Source organism: Budorcas taxicolor, chromosome 4, assembly GCF_023091745.1.
Source record: "Budorcas taxicolor isolate Tak-1 chromosome 4, Takin1.1, whole genome shotgun sequence".
Taxonomy (NCBI): domain Eukaryota; kingdom Metazoa; phylum Chordata; class Mammalia; order Artiodactyla; family Bovidae; genus Budorcas; species Budorcas taxicolor.
The window spans coordinates 90786291-90794616 of NC_068913.1; positions in this window are offsets into that span (position 1 = coordinate 90786291).

Consider the following 8326-nt stretch of genomic DNA (forward strand, 5'->3'; position numbering starts at 1 on the left):
CTATTCTGCACAAATAAACACAAAAATGCCATCGAAAAGAAATGAATTATAGTTCTACTTCTTAACCATGCTTAGCATTTGACCACAATTTCATTTCTCCCGCACCTCACCTGAATTTCAGATCTCATGATTACAGACGAATGTAAATATATACCTTAAAAATTGGACTGGTGAACTCTAAAAGTGACCCTTTGGCCTTCTAGCCAAGTGTGTAACCACCACCCTTTGATTTTCTGACTCGCAAGTTAGTGCATCTGCCATCCAATTAACACCTAATTTAACTATACACCTGAGACTCTTGCTTCAGAACTCTATTTTGAAACAATTAGCCCTCTACTGAATAGGGTAGTGTGATTATAATTAGGTGGGAGACACAAAGAACAGTGTGATTAAGTCTTTGTGAAAACTCCCTTAGTGGAAGAGGGGGTCACAGTACAGATAAACACACGAAGTTAGAATAAAGGCAACTTGCTTTTAAAACTGTGGAATGTTCTGTACACCATATTACTTACCGTACTTATTTTATCAAAGCATAGAAAAGAATTTCCTTATATAGCACCTCCCAAGCAGGAGGACTTTTAGTGTTTTGTTTGAACTTATTATCCCATATTTTGGTCAAATGAAAACCTGTAAATAGTGCTAGCTCTGGATTTCAATTTTCTCTGGAGACAGTTGGGATTACTTGTAATGAAAATACTGTGTGTGTGTGTGTGTGTGTGTGTGTGTGTGTCTGTCTGTCTGTCTGTCTGTCTGTGTGTTTTAAACTGTGTGTTCTTTATGTATGTAAAGTCAAAGTGAAGTCACTCAGTTGTGTCCGATTCTTTGCAACCCCATGGACTGTACACCACCAGGCTCCTCCATCCATGGAATTTTCCAGGCAAGAGTACTGGAGTGGGTTGCCATTTCATTCTCCAGGGGATCTTCCTAACTCAGGGATTGAACCCACGTCTCCCACATTGCAGACAGACATTTTAACATAAGTCTAATTTCCCTGGAAGTTTGGAAAATCAACCAATGAAACACACATATTATATTTTCATACCTATATGGATATTTTATTCTAGTCTTTTTTCATATTAATCCTTTCTACAGCAATGTTTCTCAAACTTTAGTGTGCATAAGAATTGTTAAGGGATATTTATAAAATGCAGTCCATGGGGTCTCTCAGCGTCGGACACAACTGAGTGACTTCACTTTCACTTTTCACTTTCGTGCATTGGAGAAGGAAATGGCAACCCACTCCAGTGATCTTGCCTGGAGAATCCCAGGGACAAGGTAGCCTGGTGGGCTGCCATCTCTAGGGTTGCACAGAGTCGGACACGACTAAAGTGACTTAGCAGCAGCATAAAATGCAGAATCTGATTTATTAGTCTTTAACTTTTCATTTCTGATAAACTATTGAATGATGCATATGTTCAAGGGCCACGCTGAGCAATAAGGCTTTGTCCACAATGTACCTCTTAAGTGCCAAGACAGGTTTTCACCAAAGAAAAATATTCTTTTTTAGTTTAAATTTTATATTTATGAATTATGAGTTATCATTGGAACAGAATTGAGGCTATGTTAACATAGCAGAAACAGATACATTCTAGTCTTAGGAAAGTTTCTAAACTTTACAAACATGGTATTTCAAATGACTTAAATTTTTCTGACACTGAATATGAAAAAGATGATTACTCTTGCTATTTCAGATGAGATGTTTAATTAGAATTCATTAAAGAAATACAAGCAACTTGACCATTAAGCCTTTCAATTCTAAGCTGTAATAATCTTAATAGCAAAATCCATAAAATATGCAGAAATGAGTGCATATAGGCCCTTTTCATGCCGTTAAATTTGCTAGTAGTCATTACACAAATATGTCTTCTTCAGAGAAGAAGCTGCTGAAATGTGCTAATTTGTAAAAGGGTAAGACACTTGACTTGGTTAACTGGCTGATATAGAAAATGAATAGCAAGTGAGAGGGAGAAGAGAGGCATCCCCACACATGCTCATAGAAAGGTAGGGAAAAATGAGGAATCATGAACAAAAGAAGCCAAAAATCAGAGTCAGTAAAATAAAAAAACAAACCAGGGTTTTCAGCTTTATGGGGTCCACATAGTTGTGCATGTAAGAAATGTAGGGATTTAAGAACTTGTTTATTCTACTTTCTCCACCTTTTAGAAATTAAAAAGCCACTGGGAAGGAGGCTGATTTGTTCAGTGACCAGGAAGAGCTTAAATTTGGTTTGAAGGTAAAACAAAGAGGATCTGAGAAAACATAGTTCAAAGAAAATATGGGGACTTCCCTGGAGGTCCAGGGAATCTTACTGCCAATGCAGGGAATACAAGTTCGATCCCTGGTGCAGGAAGATCACACATGCCACAGGGCAACTAAGCCCATGTGCCACGATTCCTGAAGCCCCTACCCTAGAGCCCATGATTCACGAGAGAAGCCACCACAATGAAAAGCCCATGTACCACCACTGGAGAGTGGCCCCCATTCGTCACAACTAGAGAAAGCCTGAGCACAGCAGTGAACCAGCACAGTCACAAATTAAAAAAAAGAAAACTTGGGTTTCAGCTGGGGAGAAGTAAGACTTCAGTGTCTGGGCAAAGGCTTTCCAAGCCTAGGAATGCAAAGTAGAAATGGCCCTGTGCTGGCCATCCCTGGACAGTGTCAGTCTGAGTTATATCATCAATTCCTAGAAAATCATGTTGCTGTTTATTACTTTTATAATGTGCACACTTTGTATAAGAAGATACATTCAGAATCACCCAGTACAGTTCTTCCAGGTTGTAATTTAGCAAATTAGTTCCCCCAAAGGCTCCATGATTGGTCCTTGTTGTTGTTTAGTCTCAGAGTCATTTCCAACTCTTTTGCACCCCACAGACTGTAGCTTGCCAGGGTCCTTTGTTCATGGGATCTTCCAGGCAAGAATAGTGGAGTGGGTTGCCACTTCCTTCTCGCAGGATCTTCCCAACCCAGCGATCAAACCCGCAACTCCTGAATTGGCAGGTGGGTCCTTTACCACCGAGCCACATGGGAAGCCCATGTGATTGGCCCTGTGCTTAGTCAGGTCCAACTCACTGCGACCCCCTGGACTATAGTCTGCCAGGCTTCTTTGTCCATGGGGATTTCCCAGGCAAGATTTCTGGGTTGGGTTCCCACGCCCTCCTCCAAGGGATCTTCCCAACCCAGGGTTCGAACCCAGGTATCCCGCATTGCAGGCGGATTCTTTACTGTCTGAGCCACCAGGGAAGCCCACATTATTGGTCCTAGGTCATATCTAAGGCAGAGCTGAGTCTGAAATCTAGTTTTCCACACTCTTAGTCCCAGCTGGTGCTACAATATCAAAAACCTCTGAATTGTGCTCCTCCCAAGCATGCAGTGAGGCAAAGGGAAGAGAGAACCACACTTACAGGAAACCACTAAAAGTACCCCTGCCCCATCCTGTGTCTTAAAAATGAGCCAGACAAGATGGTGTAAGCTGGTGTGTCATCTCAGTATGGCCTTTTTGCTTACAGGGAAACTAATCAAAAAGATAGTATGTTGCCCTCAGTCACTCAGTTGTGTCCAACTCTTGGCAACCACATGAACTACTGTAGCCCTCCAGGCTCCTCTGGCCATTGAATTTTCCGGGCAAGAATATTGGAGCAGGTTACCATTTCCTCCTTCAGGGGATCTCACTGAGTCTTTCGCAACTCCTGCATTGGCAGATGGATTTTTTTACCACTGAGCCACCTGGGAAGCCCAATTAAAAAGATAGAAATACAACAGTTAAGAAGCTTCAGTCATCCTCTTTTTCACCAAGATCTCAGTCATATTTTAAATCATTTTACATACTTGCAAGAGTTAGATGTGAATCTGTAAACATCTTTGCTGTTATTAACGGTACATCTTCCCGTTACAGACAAAGACTTTCAATTCACAGTATGGTCAACATGTTCAGTACTAAAGATATATGTTTCATTTCACAGAAAATTCTTATTTTCAGAACACATCTTAATATATATACAATTTAGGAGAGTTCTAGTTAACAATTCATGAAGCAAAGATTTGCTCCAGTATGATATAAGACATTGTGTATTAATGAAGCACATATTTGCTGGTTCTAGTACTTGTTGCGGTTATTCAGTTGCTAAGTCATGTCCGACTCTTTGTGACTCCATGGACTGCAGCACACCAGCCTTCACTGTCCTTCACTATCTCCCCCAGTTTGCTCAAACTCATGTCCATTGAGTCAATGATGCCATCCAACCATCTCACCCTCTGTCGACCCCTTCTCTTCCTGCCCTCAATCTTTCCCAGCCTCAGGGTCTTTTCCAATACTTGCTTCCTCTAAATGATAAAAAGCTGTATTTATTTTGAACATGATTATCATAAATTAGAAAGCCTGAATTATAGATGCAGGAAAATTCTGGCAAATTTTTCCCCAAAAGACAAACGTAATTGTTCTACCAATAGCAGTTAATTGAAAGCATACAAATTCAGATATTAAACTTTAGATTGTAAGATACATTTTCTATTCAATTCATAAATTGAATAGTTATCCCATAGGATAACTGACAAGACTTAAAGAAACTGTAAACTTTGAAACTGCTATTATTTACCATATTCAGGGTTTAACAGACAAGTAATAGGATGTCTTTCCATATCTGTTCTAAATATGTACACCTCTTATTCTTATAAAATGATTTTACATACTTTTCTCTCCATTATTTCCTCCAAACAAAAAAAAACCCTCTAAGGCAGAAATTATTCATCAACATTTGCTTTGGAGAGTTTTAAGGGGCCAAAGATGACAGAACTATCCTGGACATTTCCTCACTATACTAATTTGTGCAGACTGATAATTATATTAGGATATTCGTAACAGCTGACTCTCACAAAGGTCAAATTTCCTTTTCTGTAATAACAGGCAGCAATCTACCATTTAAAGTTTTCAATGGAATAGCCAGCTTTTTGAAAAGGTGAAAGAAAAATACCAATGTTAACACATAGGAGAGCATTTATAAAAACCAGAAAATAAAAGCCCACAAGTTTAAAAGGAACCAGATACATTGAGCTTCACCCACAAGAACACAGAAGAATCACATCAATTATATTAACTGTATTCTGATGCAGAGTTCAATAGGGCATTAGCATTGGAAAGAAATCGTTATACATTGGTGAAAATCTAGTAACTATGAGACACAAAGTGGTCTCTGGAATCAGACCTCTAGTTTAAATCCTGGTGCTCTCACATTCTATGTGACTGTAAACAAGTTACTTTGCAGGAAATAATAGCCGGTACCTTGATGGAAGAATAATTTCTCCCTAGAAGAGGGGAATATGTGAAGGCAGAAGTCCAAGTCAGAGGGATGCAGGTTACTGAGCCTGGAAAGGTGTCTTCTGAAACAAAAATGTCAAGCCCCAGACAGAAAGGAAGCAAGAAAACGGATTCTCCCCTAGGGCTTCTAGAAGATACACAGCACTATTGACACCTTGATTTTCACTTAGATTCAATAAGCCACATTGTTTTAAGCCACTAAGTTTATGGCAATTTATTACAGCAGCAATAAGAAAATAATACGTTACCGAATAGAGTTATGGGGCTTCCCTGGTGGCTCAAATGTAAAGAATCTGCCTGCAATGTGGGAGACCAGAGTTTGATCCCCGATTTGGGAGGATCCCTTGGAGAATGGAATTGGTACCCACTCCAGTATTCTTGCCTGGAGAATTCCATGGACAGAGGAACCTGGCGGGCTACAGTCCATGAGATCGCAAGAGTTGGAAATGACTGAGACACTGACACTTTCATGAAAATAACAGATATATGTACACATAAAGCATTTTGAATGGTACCTACAATATGTTAGGTGCTGTGTAAAGTAAAGTAAAGTAAATGTCGCTCAGTCATGTCCGACTCTTTGCGACCCCATGGACTGTAGCCTACCAGGTTCCTCCATCCATGGGATTGTCCAGGCAAGAATACTGGAGTGGGTTGCCATTTCCTTCTCCAGGAGATCTTCCCAACCCAGGGATCGAACCCAGGTCTCCCGCGTTGTAGGCAGATGCTTTACCGTATGAGCCACCGGGGAAGGTGCTGTGTAGCATCCACTATTATTTTAATAACATAAATCAGTTTCTTTAACTTCTCTGCTTAAAAATCTATATGCTGATAACTAATTTGCTGAATTATGTCCTCTGGAGTGTTTGCAATTCTTTCCTTCTTCCTGATCTCTCTCAACCTTTCACTGCCACCTTTTGCCTCACTCACTACTGGCCAGTCACACTAACCTTCTTTAAATTCCTCCAAAAGTCAAGTGCCTCTGCACCTCAGGATCTTTGGAACAGCTGTGCTCCCAGCATGAAGAATTTTTTCTGTCATCCTCATTCCAGCTAAATCCTACTTATATTCACATTTATTAAAATAACTTGTTCTCAGAAAGGCCTTCCCTGAAAAGAAATTTTCTCAGAATATACCATCCTTAATAGCCAATAAGCAAACAAAAATATGCTCAATATTTTTAGTCATCAGAAAAATGCAAATCATAACCACAATTATACACCATTGTATACTCACTGGGAAGGTGAAAATGAAAACCAGACAATAACAAATATCAGCAAGGATGTAGAGCAGTTGGAACCCTTATATATCGTTTGTGGGATTGAAAATGAGGCAGCCAGTTTGGAAAACAGTTTGACAGTTTTTCAAAATGTTAAACCTAGAGTTATCGCACAATGCAGCAATTCCACTGTTAGGTATAAACACAAGAAAAATGAAAAATTCATGTCCACACAAAAACCTGTATATAAATGTTCACAGCAGCCAAAAATTGTTAACAATCCAAATGTGTAGTAACTGATGAACAGTTAAACAAAATACAGTATATCCATACAATGGAATATTATTCTATTATTCTGCAATATGGAGGAATAAAGTGCTGATATATGCCAAAATATAAATTACCCTTGAAAACATTATAATAAGTGAGGAAAGCCAGTCACAGAGACAACATATAATCTGATTCCATTTATATGAAACATCTACAGTAGACAAAACAACAGAAGCACAAAGAAGGTCAGTGGTTTCCTGGGGATAAGGTGAATAGAGGTTGAGGAGTGCTGGGTGCTGGAGTTTTGGGGGAATGTCAAAATAGTCTCAAATTCTGGAAGAGGTTGTATAACTCTGTGACTATGCTAAAAAAATAAAAACAATACTGAAATGTATATTTCAAAATATTGAGCATCATAGTATGGGAATTATATCACAATAAAGATTTTTTATTTAATTTTAAAACTACCCCATTCTGTATCATAGTAGCAATTCATAATCACCATAAAGTCTAAAAGGCCAGGGTAACAAATGTTCATTATTTGCTAAAGAAACTGAAAAGCTTCTGATTGGTATGTGTAAATGACAATGATAATGATTATGATATTAGGAAATCAGCCATTAGCAGTTTGTGACCAAGTATGGAAACTAAAGGAAACCTTGAAAACTAATTCTGTTTCTACTTATTTAAAAATCTAATTCATTTGGAGACACCTGATTCCTAGGGCAACTGAGATTATCCACAATATTCATTTCTGAACTAGTTTCAGGGAAGTATAGAATTGTTCTTTATGATCAGAGAGTAATTTGAGGCATTATCATCCTCATGACGCTATTGAAAAGGATGTTAGAGCCTCGATCTTCAGGCAGGGTTTTGGCTTACAGAACACAGAAAGAGCTAGGTCATACCTATCCAAAAGGAGTACACCAAGGCTGTATATTGTCATCCTGCTTATTTAACTTATATACAGAGTACATCATGAGAAACGGTGTGCTGGAAGAAGCACAAGTGGAATCAAGATTACCAGGAGAAGTATCAATCACCTCAGATATGCAGATGACACCACCCTTATGGCAGATAGTGAAGAGGAACTTAAAAAATCCTCTTGATGAAAGTGAAAGAGGAGAGTGGAAAAGTTGGCTTAAAGTTCAACATTCAGAAAATGAAGATCATGGCATCTGGTCCCATCACTTCATGGGAAATAGATGGGGAAACAGTGGAAACAGTGTCAGACTTTTGGAGCCCCTAAAGGACTCCAGAATGCTCAAACTACCACACAGTTACACTCATCTCACATGCTAGTAAAGTAATGCTCAAAATTCTCCAAGCCAGGCTTCAGCAATATGTGAACTGTGAACTTCCTGATGTTCAAGCTGGTTTTAGAAAAGGCGGAGGAACCAGAGATCAAATTGCCAACATCCACTGGATCATGAAAAAAGCAAGAGAGTTCCAGAAAAACATCTATTTCTGCTTTATTGACTATGCCAAAGCCTTTGACTGTGTGGATCACAAGAAACTGTGGAAGA